This window comes from Protopterus annectens, chromosome 8.part0 (assembly GCF_019279795.1).
Source record: "Protopterus annectens isolate FY-2018-M chromosome 8.part0, PAN1.0, whole genome shotgun sequence".
Taxonomy (NCBI): domain Eukaryota; kingdom Metazoa; phylum Chordata; order Ceratodontiformes; family Protopteridae; genus Protopterus; species Protopterus annectens.
Window position 1 is genome coordinate 1,874,216,347 of NC_056741.1, and position 22,046 is coordinate 1,874,238,392.

The 22,046-nt window shown below is 38.6% G+C and overlaps 1 protein-coding gene across 1 annotated transcript in view; it reads right to left on the reverse strand.

Moving 5' to 3' along the window:
* LOC122808576 (von Willebrand factor A domain-containing protein 5A-like) overlaps positions 1-22,046 on the reverse strand; it is a 582,047-nt gene that overhangs the window by 255,473 nt on the left and 304,528 nt on the right. The window lies entirely within an intron of this gene.

Here is a 22,046-nt window from a genome sequence, read left to right on the forward strand (position 1 = left end):
TGGAAACTGTTGTCTACTTAAGTTAGTCATATTTATTTGGCAGGACAGAGCACTCTGAGCACAAATGACCCATTGCAGGCACAGCGCAGGTCACATGGATACTGACAGAAAATTGTACATCATATAGTATTCACATTTAAAATCCATGAATACAGGAAACTGTATATATATATATTTTTTTCTTCTTTTTTATATATATATATGTATGTACACACACACACACACACACACACACACACACACACACACACACACACACACACACACACACACACACATATAGTGGTCAACACATATAATAGATGAATTCAGGAAACTGCATTTAAATAGAGGTTAACATATTTGCTTCAATCAAACAAATATTTCAAAAGCAGAATATATGTACATGTTTACATAAGAAGAAGCAAGAAAAAGGAAAAAAGGAGAATGGAGAGTAAGTTTGTGTATATTTCATTCATCTGCATATAAGTAAGATATCATCTGCAAATTAGCAAGCACCCAGGTGAGTATGTGAGGGATTAGATTCTTTGAAATTATATTGCAACAGTTAGGTCTTATCGCCAAGTAGGTCAGAAGACAGTTTTGAGCAGGTATGTAAGTAGAGAGAGGGTGACTGGGGTGGTGTCTTGTTGCAGACCTATTCTGTGGGAGTTGCAGAGTTATGTGACATCCTCTGTACTCAGACAGTTGCATTCATATTGCTCTTTTAGAATGTATTTGAGGTCTGAAACCTGAGGCCAACTAGCATAGCCAGCCTTAGGCATAGGCCAACTAGGTGGCTGCCTAGGGCGCCGCTCTAGTAGGGGCAGTTTTCCAGTAATCTGGATGGTGTAGGTATGCCAGGATGGGGCACCAAGTACTGTGGAGGGGGGTGCTGTGGAGCCCTTTTGCCTAGGGCACCAGTTGACCAAAGGCTGGTCCTGCCAACTAGGTCACAAGGAAATGATTACCATAGTGGGAACAATGAAATGAAATGCCAGTGGCAGATTTATAACAATTTTTTCAGGCTTGATTTTATGTGGAGCCTTTCACATAAATAGTACCTTGTTGGGAAATACGGCTAGGCTTAAAAAGGTCCCTTGGTTGATAGCCTAGCATTCTATTCTGATACTAAGATACTGTGATAGGTTTGGATCAAAAATGAGAAACTTGAAAGAAAGTGTTTGCAGAGATGGACCACCCCTGTCTTGGCTCCTGAGGTTGTAGACTGTAGAAGTAGCAAAAAGCTTTGAGGTTGGGGTAGTTTTAGTGAAGTACTTTGAAAAAAAGGGAACCAAGAAAAAGGTTGGCTCTTATAAAGCATGAGTCAATGATGATCATACAGATGGGAGCTTAAAATTAGAGGGCTTGTAGGGTGATTATGTTTTTTGGCAGAGTCAAACAAGAAGAGTCCGTAATCGAGTTGTGCAAGAAGGACAGGCTTGACTATAGCTGCTCTGGCAGGGGTAGAGAGGAATTGTCAGAGCTTGTTGGCAAGAAAATTAGATAGCTTGTTTTGGTTCATTATTCCTCAATGTTTTCTTGAAGTCTTATAATTATATATATAATATGCATATACTATGTACATGTACATATATATAGCTATATACACACACACATATATCTATATATATATATATATATATATATATATATATATATATATATATATATTTTATATATATGGATATAAATATATTGATAGATATCCCTCCATACATGCATACACACACACACACACACATATATATATATATATATATATATATATATATATATATATATATATGAGAAATATCCAGGGAATTGTTATGGCTAGGCTTGTATAGGCCCTAGGGCCGATAGCCTAGTACCAACCTATGAACCTATATGTTTGTGTGTGTGTGTGTGTGTGTGTGTGTGTGTGTGTGTATGTATATATATATATATATATATATATGTATATATATATATATATATATATATATATATATATATGTATATATATATATATAAAACAATAGTTGGTACTTTTCCATTAAACCCCTACCACTTCACGCTGCTGTTTTACCACTATTCTGCAAGTCTGGAAACCCTAATTCGACAGTTTAGTAAAGGAAAAAAGTGATACCTGGGTATTAGTAGTAAAACTGAGTTTTATTTTGCAGCAGGATGTCCTTTGCAAGCAGATTTAAAATGGTTTTATCCATTTAAAGTGAAAATGAAAGACTTTGAAAGAGTGGGTGTCTCCTGCCTTGATTTCACAAGTGTCTGGAGCCTATTTTAGACAGATGACTTATTAAGCTGGTTCTTCAGGGAATGAAAGATAGATGATCATTTGGTTAGAGTGCTGGCTAAATGACTAACAACTGAAAGTGTACAGTAGAATTGATGTTCAATGTGCGTAATTAAGTACTCTTTCTTGTTTGAGGTGCAGTAGAGGAAGGAAGGTGAGCTGTGATCAGTTGAGCATATTTGTGTTCCACTTAATTTACAAATAAAAAATATTTTCTTCGTTTTGTATATTAAATGGCATAAGATTATATACTGCCGTAATTGGTCAAAGGAGAAATCTCTGTAGCAGTCTGTTTGTTTTACTTTCATTTTCACCCATCTGGGACGTATTAATGACTTGCTAAATTACATATTTTCAAAAAAGTGACTATGAATATGTAAACTATGCAATGTATACTGTGTACAGGTTTCTTGTAATATGCCAGTGTAATTAAAGTATTTACTGACCACCTCTCACCTTTTACATCTTGGGTTAAAGACAAAGGCCAAAATAATTAGGAGGAAGGCCCCACATTAGTAGCAGTTTTTAAGGAAAATAATTTCCAATTTTAGGAGGGATGGTGCAAAAGTTTGAGAACAAGTGCATCCCTCCAAAATCTGGACAACTGACCACCTCTAGCAGTGTGTTTTTCTTTTTTTCATCTTCATCAGTGGTGTAGGAAAGAAGGCAATCCAAAGTGCTGATGAAATAGCAGCAAAACACAGCAGAGCTAAGTGGTAGTGGTTTAACGGAAAAGTACCCAATAGTTATTTCAAAACACAAAAAAACATTGCGATTAAGTCCAAAACGTAATATGTCAAAAACAGAATGAAAACAGCCACATAACACCAAATAAAGCATCCCGAAACCACTACAACATTCGATCATCATAGCTCGACGTTATTACGCACGATGATGTGAGCACATTTGGTTATTCAATTCGATAAGTGGTTTTCCGGATATATTCTGCAGTGCTGGATTAGCATTTCTACCTAGTGGATGTATTATATAAGCCCTCAAGAAAATATCAACAAAATAATTGTAGTGGTAAGTGTTCTGTACTTCTAAACTGAACAGTGATACTATTATTAAAGTGGACAAAGTACTAATTATATAGAGTGCATTTTCTGTCGTCCTTGTAGGTGTAACTGTTCATTATGAACTGTACTGATGAAATGATGAGGTCAAGGCAGTCCATACAGCCTACCTCGACCTGGCAAAGGCTTTCGACACAATACCCCACTCAGGTATCATCGAAAAACTCATCAGCTTGAATGTAAACCCATACATCACAAGATGGGTTGCAAACTGGCTAAGTGACAGAACCCACAGGGTCAGAGTTGCTGGCGCCATGTCAGACTCAAAGCCTGTCACAAGTGGTGTCCCACAGGGCTCAGTCCTGGGACCACTCTTGTTCGGCATCTACTTTTCTGAAGTACAAGCAAACACAAGAGGGTTATGGCTGACAAAGTTTGCAGATGACTGCAAACTGGGCCATAGTCGAAAACACATCTGACACAGATATCCTTCAGAAGGGCCTTACAGAAACGGATAACTGGTGCCAGAGCCATGGCCTAAAGTTAAACGCCAAGAAATGCATAGTCATACCTTTCGGGAAAAACAAGGTTACCCCTAGCTACCATATAGGTGGCAATCCACTGAGCACAGAAGAAGTCATCAGGGATCTGGGGACCCAGGTTGACAGTAACCTTTTGTTTGACACTCATGTTGCTAAAGTAGTTAGGAAAACCTTCTACATTGCCCACCTGATCATGAAGGGATTCACATCTAGATCTAGGAAGGTCATTGTCCCCCTGTACTCATCACTCATTAGACCTATGATTGAGTACAATGCCCCATTCGGAATGTATCTGACCCGACACCTGCAGCAGCTGGAAAGGCCCCAAAAGTTCCTCACCAAAAGGATAAAGGGTCTCAAAAATATGTCTTATGCTGCCCGACTGAAAGAACTCCAGCTCTATTCAGTCGCATACCGCTTGCTCAGAGGTGACCTGTGCCTGACATATAAGGCCATGTCAAACCCAGATTTGATGAATATGCTTCACCTCAAAAAATCTAGATCCCTCAGAACCACAAGGGCGGGAGACTTAAACCTTGACACGATTATTAATAGAACATGATGGAGGGACAGATTCATCACCCAGAGACTCCCTATGCTGTGGAACAAAATCCCGGTACATGTGAGGCAGAGCACCTCGCTGGCCTTGTTCAAGAGGAATCTTGACCAATGGATGGGAGATCGCAGATATACCCCAGGGATTACTTCAGTGTCACTGCTTGACAGAGGCACAGCAAAATAATAGGCATAGTTTTCTTCAAACTAAAGGGGTGGCAAAAGCCACATAACTATGGGCTAGGCTTATAAATGCCTTTGGGCAGATAGCCTAGTATGAACCTATGAACCTATGATGTGTTCACCTGGTGTTCCAGGGGAAATGTATGTAACTGTTATGAGCCAGAAAAGGAAGGAAATTCTCATTATTATTGGTTATCAGTACTACATAGAGAAATGTAATAAGCCTTTAAATTACTGGTGTTGCTTTAGGAAACAGACAGACAAATGTAAAGGCAGGTGTATTACAGAAAGTTTAAGTGATGGTAAACAACTTCTAACAAGTACAGGGCATTTCCATGGACCAAATCCTGTGAGTTGTGAAGGTGTTAAAGTACATGCAGCCATAAAAAGAAGGGCTGAGACCACATTGGAAGATCCTTGCAAGATAGTATCGGAGGTTTTGGCTAGCACTTCCTCTGATGTAGTGAATTCATTACCAAACAGCAATGTGTTGAGATAGTGGTAATCTCCAAGTGTAGTACCTCGCAGTCAGTTCTGCGCAGCTTTGGGTGTGCAGTGGTTGTGGCTTACATGATTGGCAGGGGAAAGTCGAGTATGAGTGACAGTCATGCTAATTAACACAGACTAAAATCATTACATTAACTAAGTACCGTCACACAAATGATAAAACGGTCCCATAACATAACACGTTCAAAGTGGTCCCGGTCACACATTTGACATTAACATTATAAGCATAATCACACTTGTTTAATAATAACATGTTCGAATCAATAAAGCGGCCCCAGTCACAGATTTGACGTTAACATTATAAGCATAATCACACCTGTTTAATACACCCGTCAGCATATGAAACCGCAAACATAATAAAACGGTCTCAGTCACACTTTTGACTGTAACATAATAACATGCTCGAATCAAACAGAATAGCCACAACAATAATAAAGCGATCCCAGTCACACATTTGACTGTAACATAATAAGCATTATCACACCTGTCTCATACACCCCTCAGTGCTACAAAAAATATGTTTAACTGCTGCCGGTTTAATTCTAACATGCCCCTCAGCAGAATAAAAGGGTTGTACTTACACCTGCTTTTGCACATTATTAACATTATTATCACCTTCTAAATCTCTGGACAGCACAATGCACTCTTTAGCTATAAAAGGATGGATTTGTTCCTGTGCCTACTTGGACATATGAAAGAGTACCAGGATTCGCATGAGCAGGAACTGGGTGGCCGTGCAAATGGTTGAAATTTTGATGGCAGGACTTGAATAAAAAGATGTTTGATTGACTGATCAAGTGTATGTTCATACCATTATTTTTACTGTCTGTAATGCTATGATGCAAGGAATTCTTTGTGTGCATTTTTATGATTTGACTCTATTTTAATGGTACGATTACTTATGTAAAATGCTTTACTTGTGCTTAGCTACGGCAGGAGCAAAATATTTTTAATGTATGGTTGTAATGGTTCAAGGAATCTTGTTATGGAGCAAATGAATATTCATGTGGGCGCGGGCTGGACTTATGGCTGGAGGTATGATCAGGACGGGATTTGCTACTGCGCATCCTGCGAGGTACTACACTTGGAGATTACTGAAACAGTTAGGAGGGCATGACAGAGAAATACATGTATGAATACAGCATGTATTCGTGGATTAAAAGATATACAGTCTGACATGTTACCTATAAAGAATGGATGTTTTATTGTACATCATATTAATAGAGACAGTAGTTCAATAGATGGTGTCGTGTTAACTACGGAAAGTAACTTGCAAGTAATGTGTAATTCAGAGTTCATAATGGTAGATGAAACATTCCCAATCAGTGTGACTGAGTGTCAGCAAGTATATACAGTTCACTGCTGTTTGCAAGGAGAGGCAGAAGGGAAAATAGTACCCGTGATATATGGCATATTGACATCCAAGACAGAGGCAAATTATGACTGTTTCTGGAGTGCAATTGCTGAATTGTGTAGTTCGCATAAACTTATTTTTAAACCAGAGATGGTGTTATGTGATTTTGAGAAGGGGGTGATTAACAGCATTAAGAAACATTTACCTACAAGTAAGATTAAAGGCTGTGGGTTCCACCTCTCTCAAATTGTGTGGTGGCAAATTCAGAAATTGCATCTCACTACAGAATTTAGTTGCAATGTTCACTTCTCGTTATTATGTAAACAAATCACTGCCCTAGCCTTTATAAAATATGAAGATGTGTTGCCCACATTTTACCTAATCAAAGCAGATATGCCACAAATTGAGAGACCTCTGTATGACTTTTTCAAAGAAAATTACACATTAGGAATGCCTCACCATTACGGAATAAGAAATGCAACCTCTGAAAGGAACTGTTTGGTGTAGAATTTTGGAATCAGTATGATACCTGCCTATTAGGTTACCCTAGAAGCCAGAACAGTGTGGAGGGTTGGCATAGGTGGTTACGCAGTCTCTTATGGAAGAAAAAACTGAATTTAAGTGACATACTCCATGCTATTGAACTACAACAAAATCACATGGAGTATATCAAGTACAGAGCTTTGAGTTGCCTTCATGCCTCCTCCAAACGATGTTGACTGGTTGACAAAGGAAATTCATTCCTGAAGTTATTATCTAAATGGGATGAGTTTATTTATCAATAACATTTCAATGTGGATTACCACGCATTTTACACAGTCTCTGACTTGCAGTGGATGAATAAATGTTAGGGTTGCCACCTTTTCAAATGGCCAAAGTGGGACATTTTCAGGACACACATCAGATTTTACAGGCCGACACATACCCATGGTCAGTACAAAGGATAGAACTTTACTTTTTTGCCTAAATGAAAGCTTATTCTTGTAGCAGTTTAGTAGCTTATTCTGTTTCTTGTAACATTTAGGTATTTTACATACAGAAATAACTATTTTATGCAACTATTACATGAAATATGGGACATAATTATGTCCTACAATCTCAGGACATTTGCCATTTTTAATAATTTTGGTCAGGACACAACTGCCCAAAGAGGGACTGTCCCTCACAAAGTGGGACAGGTGGTAACCCTAATAAGTGTATGACTATGTTAAAGACTGATTTCAAATAGCTCACTATAAGACATGAAGCACTATAATGAGGAGTGGATTCTGAATGCATTATATATCATTGGAACTTCTAAAACATACTATTATATTATTGGGAGTTATGGATTGTAAGGGAGTACAACACAGATGGTTCTGCACAGGGATTCAACATTAACATTGAATATATTTTTGGGTTATTGGAGCGGTATTTCGCACATGCGCACAGCTGTTTTTCAACATTACGGGTTGGTAAATCACCTTAAAATCATTTTGTGTTTCAGTATTTTGATAGTAAACCTATAGATATATATATATATATATATATATATAGAGAGAGAGAGAGAGAGAGAGAAAAAGAGAGAGAGGGATATGTACTAGCCATATTCCCAGCTATCTAATGGAAGTGGTAAATTCAATGGAATTATTGTCACCCTCAACAAGACTTCTTCAGACTCAAACATCAATTTGAAAATAATTGTAAAGACAGCAAACTGCATGGCATAGTAAACAAATAAGTAATAACAGTAGATTCTTCTGATGACTAAGTTTCTTGCAAACAAAAAGTAAAATGTCCAAAACTAAATACAATGAAAAGAGCATGAAGTACTAAAGGCTGTTATGTAACAATTAGTTAACAAAGAGCGACCAAAAGCAGACCAAGATAGAATGAAAAATTAAAATAAAGATTTGTTTCAACTTCTTTAGTTTAAAAACACTTTTGAAATTTAGATGCTCATTGGAAGCAGAAGGGATTGAAGCATTTAGTATTGTCTGCCAGCAGTGGTCTTTACAATACAGCAGTGCCTTCCAGTCCCCTCCTGAAATGTGAGGTTCAGTACATTCCAAACCATGAAACAAGAAAGGTTTAAAGTTACTGCATGCAAGGGATGGCAAAACAAAGCATTGTTCCAGGTTTTTCTCTTGTTAAATAGATGGGATTTTAAATATGAAGTCCCTTATATTTTGCATGTTCTGCCGAATTAAAAGCCAGAATGAAGCCTACACCAGCATTGTGAAAATTAGAACCAAAGTATCATCAGCTTCTGATTTGAATACCTCCTAGATATGCATCTTGTCAACAGAATGTTATGTTATTCTGAGAATACATCATCTGAATTAGTCAGATGTCTAGGTCTTACAATGAGTCTCTGTATAATGCTTTGTTTTAAGCAGTCAGGATGCATGCTGTGAAATTCCAAGTAAGAATTACTTGAAACTTCTCTGGCTATATGCATAAAACATTTGTCATTTTCAAGGTCCTTCTCTAAAATTATATCAAGAAATACCAAACTAACTGAAAAACAAATTTCCAGTGAAAAGGTACTGTTTAAATAATCCTTAAATCCTTAAATGAATAACATTTCAATTGTCTCACCAAATATAAATGTTGTCAATAAAATAAATAACTTTTAAAAAATACAGTGAACACTGGCATGCATAAGTAAGTTCTCCTAGTCTGATAAAACAATATTAGTGTAAATGGGGACCACTGCAGTTCCTATTGCCACACCTTGGTTTTGATGGAAATATCTTTTATCAAAAATAAAATAACTGTGGCACAAAAAATCTAACCAATCACAAATTAATTTAGTTTCCTTGTTAGAAAAACATCAAGCTTCTTTGTCAGAAAAACATCTTTGCATACAAAAATATTCTTTAAACCAAAGCAAATCCAACCAAGTGGCAATAACCATATACAAAAAAACAACCAAAATAAAGCAAAAATACAAACACACAACAGTATGGCTAGTGAAGAACACAAACTGCAGAACTGCTCACCAGAAAAATATTTAATAATAAAACTCCAGCACCTCGGCAAACTAGCCTTTCTCAGAGTTAATACAACATGAAAACAAATCCACAGTTAAATAGCAAAGTATACCACCCGTTATCAATTAAAACATAAAACAATTAAAGCAATAAAATAATTAACACTTTAATGTAAAAGAGCCTACCACTCAACTTCCTTATTCAAGCCTTGAGGCAACAGCATACCAAACTTTAATATAAAAACGGTTTCTTTATGTAACAGCTTATTTTTTTTTAACAAAACCACATCCTTGGCAGAAACCTGTTCTAAAATACAAGTTTTTAAATCAGTATACAACCCTGCATGGACTTTGCGAAAATATAAAGCCACTGGGCTATCCATATTTTTATTTTTTATGTCTCTTATGTGTTCCTGTATTCTGAATTTGAACCCTCTTTTAGTTGCCTCTACATAAAAAAAGACCACAGGGGCAAGGTAAACAATATATCACTCCCTTTATAGTACAAGAGTAAGTAGCTGTAGGCTTAAATTTAATCCCATTTATTTTATTAAATGCTCTAACCACACGATGACAAGCTGAACACTTACCACATGGAAATGTGCCTAAACTAACCAAGGGATTTGTTAAGATTTTATTAGAGAGAGAAAATAAATTATGGACTACCATGTCCTTAATGTTTCTGCCTCTGTTATAAGAGACAGAAACAAACTTAGACAAACTGTTAACCCCATTCCTACCTCTAAGGAGAAAGGGCCAATCTTCTTCTTCTTCTTTCGGCTTTTCCCGGTTAGAGGTCGCCACAGTGGAACTCCGGTCCGCTAACGATTGGCAGTAGATTTTTTTATGGTGACGAGGTGCCAGCTCGATGCCCAACCTTCAACAAAGGTACACCCTACGCATGTCTTTTGAATGCCACTCGACCACGGGGAGGACATGCAGACTCCACACAGAAGGTGCTCCAGCAGAGAATCGAATGGGAGAACCTCTTGCTGTGAGACGACAATGCTACCGCTGCACCACTGCGGTCTCACTAAGGAGAAAGGGCCAATAATATTTAGTAATATTGACTAACCCATCACTATCAATATTATAAGAAGTGACAACATATATTTTTTATTATTATTGTTATTTTTCCTAAACATGCTATTATTACTATTATTTATTATTATATTCCTACCTTCTGGTTGTACTACACCAGTGGGAGTATCCATATCCTTATCCAGGTATATTAATTTATTTAAAGAATTAATAACTAACTCATCTCCATAGCCCCTTTGTTTAAAGTCTATGCATGACTATTTGATCTGATCTTGAAGGACCTTAATATTACTACATAATCTACTTACCCTTAATAATTCATTATAGTGTAAAGCATTAAGGGTATGTGGAGGGTGGCAGCTCCTACTATCCAAACAATGAACTCCATCATTACATTTCCTGTGAATCTTAGTATCAATAATACCTAACTCTAAATCCAAAAAGACAACAGAATTACCTTTTTGCAAACTGTCAAATTGCAAACCAAAATGGTTAATTTGGAGAGATTCCACAAAAGATGCAACTAAAGTTTCACCACCCCTACATAAAAAGATCGGGTCATTTATAAATCTATTATATAGAACAACATGCTCCCTAAAAAATTCTAATTTGAACAAAAAATCAATTTTCAAACAAGCCCATAACTAAATTAGCATACATGGGTGCAAAAGATGCACCCATGGCTATTCCTTGCATCTGTTGATATACGCAATCATTAAAGTCAAAATAATTGTGAGGTAAACTAAAATATAATAACTCTATAACATAAGTACTTACTGGGCTAATGACCAAGAAAAATCTGAGGGCTTCTACCCCAACCTTATGTGTAATACTAGTGTAAAGACTCTTGACATCGATAACAATCCAGAAAAAACTTTCCTCACAAATAAGTGACTCTATATTTTAAAAAAAAATGAAGAGTCTTTTACATATGAATCCAACTTAACCACATATTTTAACAGGTATGAATGGAGCAATAAACCTACATTATGCAAAAAACAATTATCAGCTGCCACAATGGGTCTACCTGGGGGGGGGGGTGGGTATTTTTGTGGATCTTAGGTAGACAGTACAATGTTGTTAAACAGCCACCCTCCACTTTAAACCTAACCTCCACATATCTTGTTTAGTAAATTAGCCAAGTCTAAAGTCTTTATGTAACAACTCTTTAAAACTTTCCATGGCTGCATATTATTCATTTCTCATACTACTCGATAAACACTGCTATCAGAAAGATGGTCCATACACATTTTAAAGTACTGCATATAGGGCAAAACAATTTTTTGACCTTTATCTGAATGTTTAATAACAATATCCTTCCTTAAACTCAAATGTTGTAATGCCCTCCATTCTGCTTTAGTTAAGTTATAATTTGACCCTTTTCTTTATAAAAAAAACATTTAAACTAGCTTCTACAGCATAGTTAACCATAGAGGAAAATAGTTGAATAGCAACATTAGCAAAAGGGGGAATTAAATTATTTCTATAGGGAACCTTCTAAGTATCTAAAAGACAGTAAGCATTAATGCCAACCTCAGAATCCAATGATGAATTACAAGAGAAATATAAATTACACTCCCCATCTTCCCCATTTGATTCAAAAACTGAGGCACACTCAGAAGCAACATTTCTATTCTCAAAATATTCTAATAAATGCAGTTTTCTAAATAGTTTAAATAATTAAATTTTACATACATGCAGACATGGTAGAGAAGTAGGAATACATTTCAAACCATGTTGTAATATTGAAAAATCAGTTGCAGTCAAAGGAAAACCAGACAAATTGACAACCATATTTTCACATTCAGTCACATTGGTTAATCTAATCACATTACAAACATTTTTATAGTCAATATCTTGTTTTCTTACTGTTGTATTTATTAAAATGTCCCTCCTTATTAGACTGGAAGCGTTCGTGTTTCCAATTTCTGTTGCTCTTCCCTTGTCTCTCGTAATTCTGAAAGTTATCCTGCCAATAATTTGACTGTTGTGGTTGTGGTATCAAGGGAAAAGCTGTGGTTTCATTCTCCAACTCCTCTGCACTGCTATTCACCTCAGAGGAGGCAAAATAAACATTAACCTGCCATTTCCATTTACCGGAAGTAGCTATAGAACCTTCACGTTGGTTCTGCTTTACCAGTTTTTTGAAAATATTCCCCAAGCTGTAATCTCGGAGATCCCTCTCCAGTTTATGAATTTTTCTCTTAATAATGTCACCAGTATTCTCTTCAAGTGTAACATTCTTGGAACAAAGTAATTGCTGAAAATGAGCTAGACCAACTTGCGCAGAGAGGCTAGAACAGGAAGTGGAAATTTCTTCCTTCAGTTTCTGCTGTTTTAAAATATTCTCTCAAGCAGGATCTGAATCCACTCCCTTACACATGTATGGGCTGTCACCATCCACCTAGTTTCAAACTGAACATCAGAAGCATCAGCAGGATCAAATGGAGTAGTAGGGCTTTTAGTAAACTTAAGACCTCGTGGTGTAATATCAAGGTCAATGTAACACTTCAAGCCCAGAATATAATAATGTACAACATTTTCTTTATTAAGCAGCCTCTCTTGATAATCAATGTTATTATGAATATTCACTGAAAAATTGTTACCAGCAATCAGTCTGCCAACATTCTGGAAAGGATTGTTGCATCTCTTAGATCTACCCTCTTCTAAGAATCTTTCCCAAATTTTAGCTGGCTCTGCATTTTGAGCTGAAGTACCCTCCAGAGATGCATCCCTCAATACTGCACCAAGTTGTAAATGATTTATTTGAGAAGATTGAATGGAATCCATGGTATCCTCCCGAAATATACCCGGCAACTGCAGAAGTGAATCACTAGCCATATATAAGCCTAATATACAAAAAACAACCAAAATAAAGCAAAAATAAGAACAAACAACAGTATGGCTAATGAAGAACATAAACTGCAGAATCGCTCACCAGAAAAATATTTAATAATAAAATTCCAGTGCCTTGGCAAACAAGCCTTTCTCAGAATTAATAAAAAATGAAAAGAAATCCACAGTTAAATAGCAAAGTATACCATCCATCATCAATTAAAACATAAAACAATTAAAGCAATGAAATAATTAACACTTTAGTGTAAAAGAGCCTTCCACTCAACTTCCTTATTCAAGCCTTGAGGTAACAGCATGCCAAACTTTAATATAAAAATGGTTTCTTTATATAACAGCTTATTTTTTAACAAAACCACATCCTTGGCAGAAACCTGTTCTAAAATACAGGTTTTTAAATCAGTATACAACCCTGCATGGACTTTGTGAAAATATGGAGCCACTGGACTATCCGTATTTTTATTTTTTATGTCTCTTATATGTTCCTGTATTCTGACTTTGAACCCTCTTTTAGTTTCCCCTGTATAAAAAAGACCACAGGGGCAAGGTAAACAATATATCACTCCCTTCATAGTACAAGAGTAAGTAGCTGTAGGCTTCAATTTAATCCCATTTATTTTATTAAATGCTCTAACCACGAGGCCCAAGGGCCTAAGTAAGCCTAGCCAACAAGGTTCTACTGGCTTATGCCACCCAAGAAAGTTATTTTCCTGTGCCAATGCCGAGCAGAGCCACAGAAGTGATCCCCAGGGTGTATTTCCTATTTTCCATCCACTCATCAAGATTTTTCTTAAAGAGTGCTAATGAACTTTGTTTGACATAGATGGGTAGCTTGTTCCAGAGTATGGGAAGTCTCTGGGACAGGAATCTATCCCGCCAGCATGTCCTGTTTATTGTGGTGACAAAGTTTAGGTGCCTAGAGCATGTAGCTCAGAGGGATTGGGATTTCTTTAGGTGTAGCATGTCCAACAGCTCTGAGTTTGACATAGCTTCATATGTTAGGCAGAGATCACCTCGAAGTAGGTGATATGCTATGGAGTAAAGCTGGAGTTTTTTGAGACGGTCAGTGTAGGGCATCTGTTTTGGCTAGTAATCCTCTTTGTGGGGTACTTCTGTGGCCTTTCCAGCTGCTGCATATGTCTTGTGAGGTACATTCCAAAAGGGACATTGTACTCTATAATGGGTCTAATGAGTGTCGAGTAGAGGGGAACAATTACTTCTTTTTTCCTGGATGAGAACCCTTTTGTGATGAGGTGTGCCACACAGAAAGACATCCTGACTACTGTGGTGATGTGATTATCAAAGGAGAGACTACTGTCCACCTGGGTCCCAAGGTCTCGATGTTAAGTAGACTGATGCCTATGTGGTAGTTCATGGGTACAGAGTTTTTACCAAAGGGGATGACATTGCACATTTTGGCATTGAGCCTGAAGCCATGGCTCTGACACCAGGCATCTGTCTCAATGAGGCCCTTCTGTCGGATGTCCACATCATTTGGGGACTCTACTATGGCTCCTAGTTTGCAGTCATCTGCAAATTTCGTTAGCCAGAGGCCTTCTGTGTTAACCTGTACTTCAGAGAAGTATGTACCAAACAGGAGAGGTCCCAGGACTGAACCCTGTGGCTCCACTTGTCAGTGGTTAGAAATCAGATTTGGAGTCTGCAACTTTTATAGTGTGGGTTCTGGCAGTGAGCCAGTTGGCAACCCAACTTGTGACATAGGGATTTATACCTAGTTTGGAGTTTAGCTATAATTCCAGAATGTGGGATGGTGTTGAAAGCCTTGGTGAGGTCAAGATAGGCTGTGTGAACCACCTTACCTTGTCTATGGCTTTGGTGACTGCCTCAAAGAAGTCGATCAGGTTCAGGAGGCATGATCTGCCTTTCACAAATCTGAACTGGGTGAGGTCCAGAGTTTGGAGGTTACCAATGTATTTGTTTATGATTTCCATGATGACACGTTCCATGGGCTTGCAAAATAGGCTCGTCAGGCTAATAGGGCGATAGTTCCCAGGATCAGTGGTGGTACCCCCTTTGTGGAGTGGGATAACTGTTGCTGTGCGGGCAGAAAGCCTGATGTGAGGCTATGACTGAACATGGTGCTTAGGTGTGGAGCCAGGTCATTTTGATGTTCATGTAAAACGCTGCCTGGGATGATGTCCAGTCTCATGGATGCTGTGTTTCTGGTCTTAGAGAGTGCAGCTTTTACCTGTGTAGTTGTGATTACAGGGACTCTGCATTCTTCCTGTATAGATATGCGCCCTTTAGGAGGTGAGAGGGGGGTAAAGTTAGCACTGAACCTATCTGCCAGGATGTTGGCAATATCAGTTGGTTCTTTAATTTTCATGCCGTTGTAATGTAACTCAGAGCAGCTCTGGGTGTTGCCATTGAGATTCTTGACATAGCTATAGAATGCTTTGTGGTTGTCCTTAGAATCAGTGGTGATTTTGTTTTCATAGCTAGCTTTGGAGGATCTTATAAGGGATCTCAGCATCTTACTGAGGCTGACCAGGGAGCTCCACCACTCATGGGATTTTCCTCTCTTTTGCAACAGTTTCTTCCTTCTGTTGTACAGTTTGCTTATGGCAGGGGACCTCCAGATTGGCTTCCTTTTTTTGGAGGGTAGTGTATTGGTTCTGTTTGGGATAGCATGATCCATTCACTCATGTTAAGTGCTTATAAAGTGCATTTGTGCAGGATTCAGCAGTCATAACTGTAAAGAAAGAGGTTCTCCCCGGGATTCACATATGCTCCATGCAAGAAGAAGCTCTTCTTGCATGTAGCATTCCATGTCTGTGTAGAGCAGCAGCGCGCCTTTAATATTAATGAAGGCATGCTGCTGTAGTGCTACATGGACACGGAGCTGTGTACTGGTGCAGGGGTGTGTGTCTGAGAGTAGAGCTGTCACAATATACATGCCCCCTGCATGGAAGTCTGCAGCAGAAAGTTTTTTATCTATGGACACTACCTTAGTGTCCGTGGATAAAAAAGAAAGAAAAGTGTGCATAAGCACATACACGCACAAGTCCCCTACATACATACCTCTGAACTGTACAGATTTTTGCCTCATATTTTTGGTCTGTTCCTCCTAAAACCTGTTCCTTTCTGGCAAATGGCTGAGGATTGAAGTCATCAAATAATGGCAAACATTTGAGTTTAAGACTCCACATCTTTAAGAAAATTCATACCAATGCAAAACCTGTTATTCTATCAACTTTCTACGTTTATAATAGCAATATTTAAAATCTGTCCCTACTTGTCCTCCCATTATTTTATACCTTGTCCAGATTTGTTGCTCTAAGAGGTTTAGAGGTATGCCTACATACCTCTCAACTGTACAGATTTACACAGAATGTCCAGATTTTTGCCTCATATTTTGGGTGTGTTCCTCCTAAAATCTGTACTTTTCTGGCAAATAGCTGAGGAGTAAGTTCATTAAATAATGACAAACATTTGAGTTTAAGACTCCACATCCTTCAGAAAATTCATGCTAATGCAAAACCCATTATTCTATCAACTTTATAAGTGCAATATTTAAAATCTGTCCCTTTTTGTCCCCCCATCATTTTAGGCTTTGTCCAGATTTTTTGCTCTAAGAGGTTGAGACGTATGGTCCCCTAGTATGTAAGCAAATATGTAAACACTGTCCCTATTTGTGCCCCCACAGTACAATGTTACCCCAGATTGTGTGCAGGGCAAAGTCAATGCAAAGCCTTTGTCAGTCCCCTAATGTTCACACAGCCCCGACAGATAATGGTGCAGAAAGAATGTCCATAACCCTAGCAAAATAATTATAATACACATGTTAAATATATTTTATATTAGTCCCCCTCTGCAATAAAGTATAAAGTGTAGCAACAGACTAAACAACCCTTGCAAATCCTGAACAAAGGACCCCATACACCATAGTCAAAGTACTTAACCACTAAGCCATTACAGATGCAGCACATTATGATGTTTTTCCTAACATATCATGAACTCTGATTACTTAACATTAATGGAAAACAAAAAGTCAGTTCCCAGTCTTGAACCCAGGACCTCATACGCCATAGCAAAAGCACTTAACCAATGTTTTTCCTGACATATCATGCAGTCTGGTTATTAAACATTAATGGAAATAAAAATGTCAGTCCCAATTATCTAACCCAGAAGACCATACACTATAGTCAAAGCACTTAACCACTAAGCTATGTGAGACATAGAATGTTATGATGTTTTCCTAACATATCATGCAGTCTGGTTATTAAACATTAATGGAAATAAAAATGTCAGTCCCAATTATCTAACCCAGGAGACCATACACCATAGTCAAAGCACTTAACCACTAAGCTATGCGAGACATAGAATGTTATGATGTTTTTCTAACATATCATGCAGCCTGGTTATTAAACATTAATGGAAATAAAACCATCAGTCCAAAGTGTTTAACCCAAGAGCCCATACACCATAGTCAGAGCACCTAGCCATTAAGCCATTTGAGACGTAGAATAGCATGATGTGTTGCCTACCATATCATGCAGTCTGGACATTTAAATTAATGGAAAAGAAATGTCAGCCCCAACTCTAGGACCCTATACACCATTGTCAAAGCACATAACCACTAAGCCATTGGAGACGTAGAATAGCATGATATTTACCTAAAATATCATGCAGTCTGGTTATTTAAATTAATGGAAAAATATGTCAGTCCCACGTCTCAAGCCCAGGACCCTGCACTCAACCACTAAGCCATTTGAGACATAGAATATCATGATGTTGTACCTACCATATCATGCAGTCTGATTATTTAACAGTAATGGAAAAAAAACTGTCACTCCAAAATCATTAACCCAGGACCCTGTACAACACAGTCAGAGCCCCATAGCAGTACAACATCTGAGCTGTACAAGTCACTCTTGCTTTTCCAAAGTTATCATGCAATACAGGTATACCACCACTATGTAAAAGCTCTGTAGAATCAATCATGTGTTGCATATAGGCATATATATATGGACATGTACATATCTAAAATACATATACACATATAAATATATGACTGAAGGCACATATATACAATATATATACAGACATATTACAAGCTATATATGTGTACTCACAATAGATGCAGTGCATAACACAGAAACATAACTATCAACATCTAACCAAAAGAAACATGTACAAAATGTCTGTACAAAGGGAGAAAAATGGGGCACATATAGGGACATATGTAGAAAATAGCTGTCAGAACTAAAGAGTTGTAATGCAAAAGGGTGCATGTCAGCAGAACCGTCTGAAGGATATGTGGCTGGGAAATTACCTGTCATGTCATTATTCACTGACATAAATCCTGGGATCATCACAGTGATTTAGCAGGCAAATACAAATAAACTGTGGAACTGAACCAATGTATGGGCCCATACACCTGGACAGTCTTCAAACAGCCTGGCAGTGGAGAGGTATGCTCAGAGCCCTTTAGTCAATGAATCTGGAACAAGCCAGACAAAGTGAGGGGACACAGGTATGACAATAGAGACATATCCAAATGATGTGAGTAAATAAGCTGAGAAGGTTGTTGTAGTAACACTGTTCCTGCTAACATATATTGACAGAAATATCACCGTAGTGCATTTCAGAGTGAATGTCTGGAAGTCAAAAGAAAGCAACACCTTAACAGACACAAGCATACATAATCTGAGGGTTATGTTACTGTGCTGTGGAGATGCTATACATTACTAGTGAAGACCTTGTAGTTATCCTCACTACCTGCTGCAATCATGTTTACATAGCTACCTTTACAGGTGTTGATGAGAGATCTCAGCATTTGGTTGAGGCTAAGGAGGGAGTATTCCCAGGCTTGGGACCCCACCTTATTCTGCATGAAGTTCCTCCTTCTGTTGTAGGGTTACTTTATGGCAGGGGACCACCAGATTAGCTTTCTCTTTTCTGAGGAGAGCATCTTGGTTGTATTGCATATGGTGAGATCTATGCATTTGTGTGTGTGTGTTCATACATTACATTGGTGTAGGATTCTGTGGTCATGCAACTAGTCTCCATCTGCATGGGTGCTATGCAGTTAGCCACCTCTGTTTGTAGGTGCTTGACTTTAACCTTGGAGAAAATTTCATGGTGGTTACCTTTGTGGGGGGGTGGGAGGGATGTGGATTCCCAATGTGATTAGTTAGTGTTAGTAACTAACCAGAGAGGAGTTGACTATTGGTGTACAGCAACATTCACCCATATTAGTAATGACCAGGTCAAGGATAGGGATACCTCTAGTGGGTGCAAGAATGAGCATGTCCAGGGCATTGGAATCAATGAATCCCAGAAAGCATTGGCCAAGTGTATTGGTACATCAGTAGATTTTCCAATTAATGGTGGGGTAGTTGATGTCGGCCAGTATGAGAGTGTTAGTTTGGAACCTAATATTCCCCAGGGTGCTTAGGAATGGGGAGTGTGGATCTTGTGCCATGCTTGTGGACCTACAGCAGGCTATGACCTGTATTGCTGTCAGTGTTAGCTGCACTTGATGTATCTCAGATGCATTATGTTGTGTTAACAGTTTGGAGGTGTGCGCATCCATTATGAATATTGAACCACCACCAGTCTTGCAGCTGCAGTCCACCTTCGGGGCCATACAGGTGTGGAATGAGTGATAGCCTGGCAGTGCAGGTGTGCTTCCTGCAGCCTTGAACCAGTTCCCTGTTACAGCACGATGTTGATGTTCTCCAGTTTAAGGATTGCATTGAGCGTGTGCATTTTTACATGTAGACTTCTATTGTTGAGCAGCATGATCCTCAGATTACATTAGTTTGTAGATTTTACAGTGGTAATGTGGTCTTTGGAACACTGCCTAAAAAAACCACTATAGGGCTAGCAACAGCCTTGGCCAGTATCTGGAAGCCCATAGGTGACAGATGCAGGACATCTGTGGCAAAGGATCATGGTCTGTCAAACATGTCATCCCAGGTGTACAAATAGTGGAACCCCTTAATATGATACCAGAGATGCAGCCAATTGTTGGGAACAATCATTTTCAGCTTGTACTGTGGTATCATTTGGGGTGATGGTAGGATGCTGCTCAAGGCTAGGGTCTTACCCGTCTGGACTACATAGGTGTCAGACTCCTCCATGTCTGTTTCCATATTGTCCAGGCAGGAACATCTGAGGACATTCACACCCACATGTACAATGACAGAATCACATGTGTACCTGTTTTTGGGGGACCTCAGTGTGTGCGTTATGTGGTGGATCCTGGTGCCAACAGCCAGTTGACTGCCAGTTTCTCCTTTTTCGACCTAGTGAGTGGAACATCACTGTTCCTCACTATCAAGTCAACTATGCCTATTGTTTTGGCCATGCTATTTTGCCTTAGGTGCTTTAGTTAAGTGGCACACTGTTTATGAGCATTTGTGTCTTATGATTCATGCTGTGTCACGGTGGTGGAGTGCATGTCTTCCTTGGAGGTCTCCGCTGTTTGTGCAGCTTTTCATTGAGAGCCTCCACAAAGGTGGGTGTGTGGTTTGTGTATTTATATGAAAGCAATACTGGTGTGTATTCTGAAGGGTTATGTGTTCCATGTAGTGTGGTGCAAGTGTTGACTGCCTCCTCTTGACCTAATATTCTGGTCTTGGCTGGGGAGTGTGTGGCTTCCAATTTGGATGAATAGGTGCATCTCTTGCAAGTCTGAGTGCAGAGAGGTAAGAGGTGAGGGTTGTCAGTGTACATGAGACAGTTGCGACATTGCTTCAGGATAGCTAGGTTCAGCAGGTTAATAGGTGAAAGTACAGGGAACTGACCTGTAGACATGCCTGGAGAGGTGGCCATTAATAATAATTACTGGAGTTGTTTCCTCATAGAACGCTTAGTGCAGTTAGCATGTTTGTGTGGTAAAATATGCTACAAGATGTCTGGTAAAGTGCTAAAGTTTAATATGCTATTGAAAGTGCAGGAGAGGAGAGAACTAGCATTTCTAAGTGTCATATTGAAGAGCAGACTTGGGCAACACTCAGAAGCTAACATACAGTCCTGGATACAGCAATTCTGTATCTGGACTAGACTAGTTACAGGACAGATAACTAATTAATATTATTTTAATAGCCAAATGTCTGGTATATTATATGTGTCTCCATGTAGTGTAGCTGGTGTACAACGGATGTGTGAGTGCATATCACATGTCCAACCACCCATGTATGCACATGATCCATTCAGTATACTCACACCCCTTGCTACTGTAATGACAGCACATATAGGCATGTTATGTACACCTGGCCTGCAACAAAATATACAACCCTTGAACCTGTACACAATAGTCAAAACATATAACCACTAAGCCATCTGAGCTGAACTATTTTATGATGTTCTCAACCTTAGCATGCAGTGCAGTTGGCTTATCATAGGGAAGTAAGACTGTGGAATCAGTACTGATGTAGTTGCCAAGAACTTCCAGCACTGTCAGAGCCAAGAGCACCTTTGTACAATTCTGGACCATGCCAGATGAAGTGGTAGGACCAGTCTATGGACATACAAACACAGTGGTAATGATACAAAGGGACCCATGCCACTGACATCTGCTGCCCCACCCCTACACAGTACAACTAATAAGTAAACAGTACACTGCTACAAAATTAGGATATGCCATACTCAATGGCCAGACATAGACTGACCTCTTAGCAATATAACTGAAATGACTGTGGGTAGTAGAACAATAGAAAACCAGCCATCAATATGCACAAATGTTTTAATGTGTTTTGCTGTTAAGTATTAAAACATTACAACACTTAATTGTCTG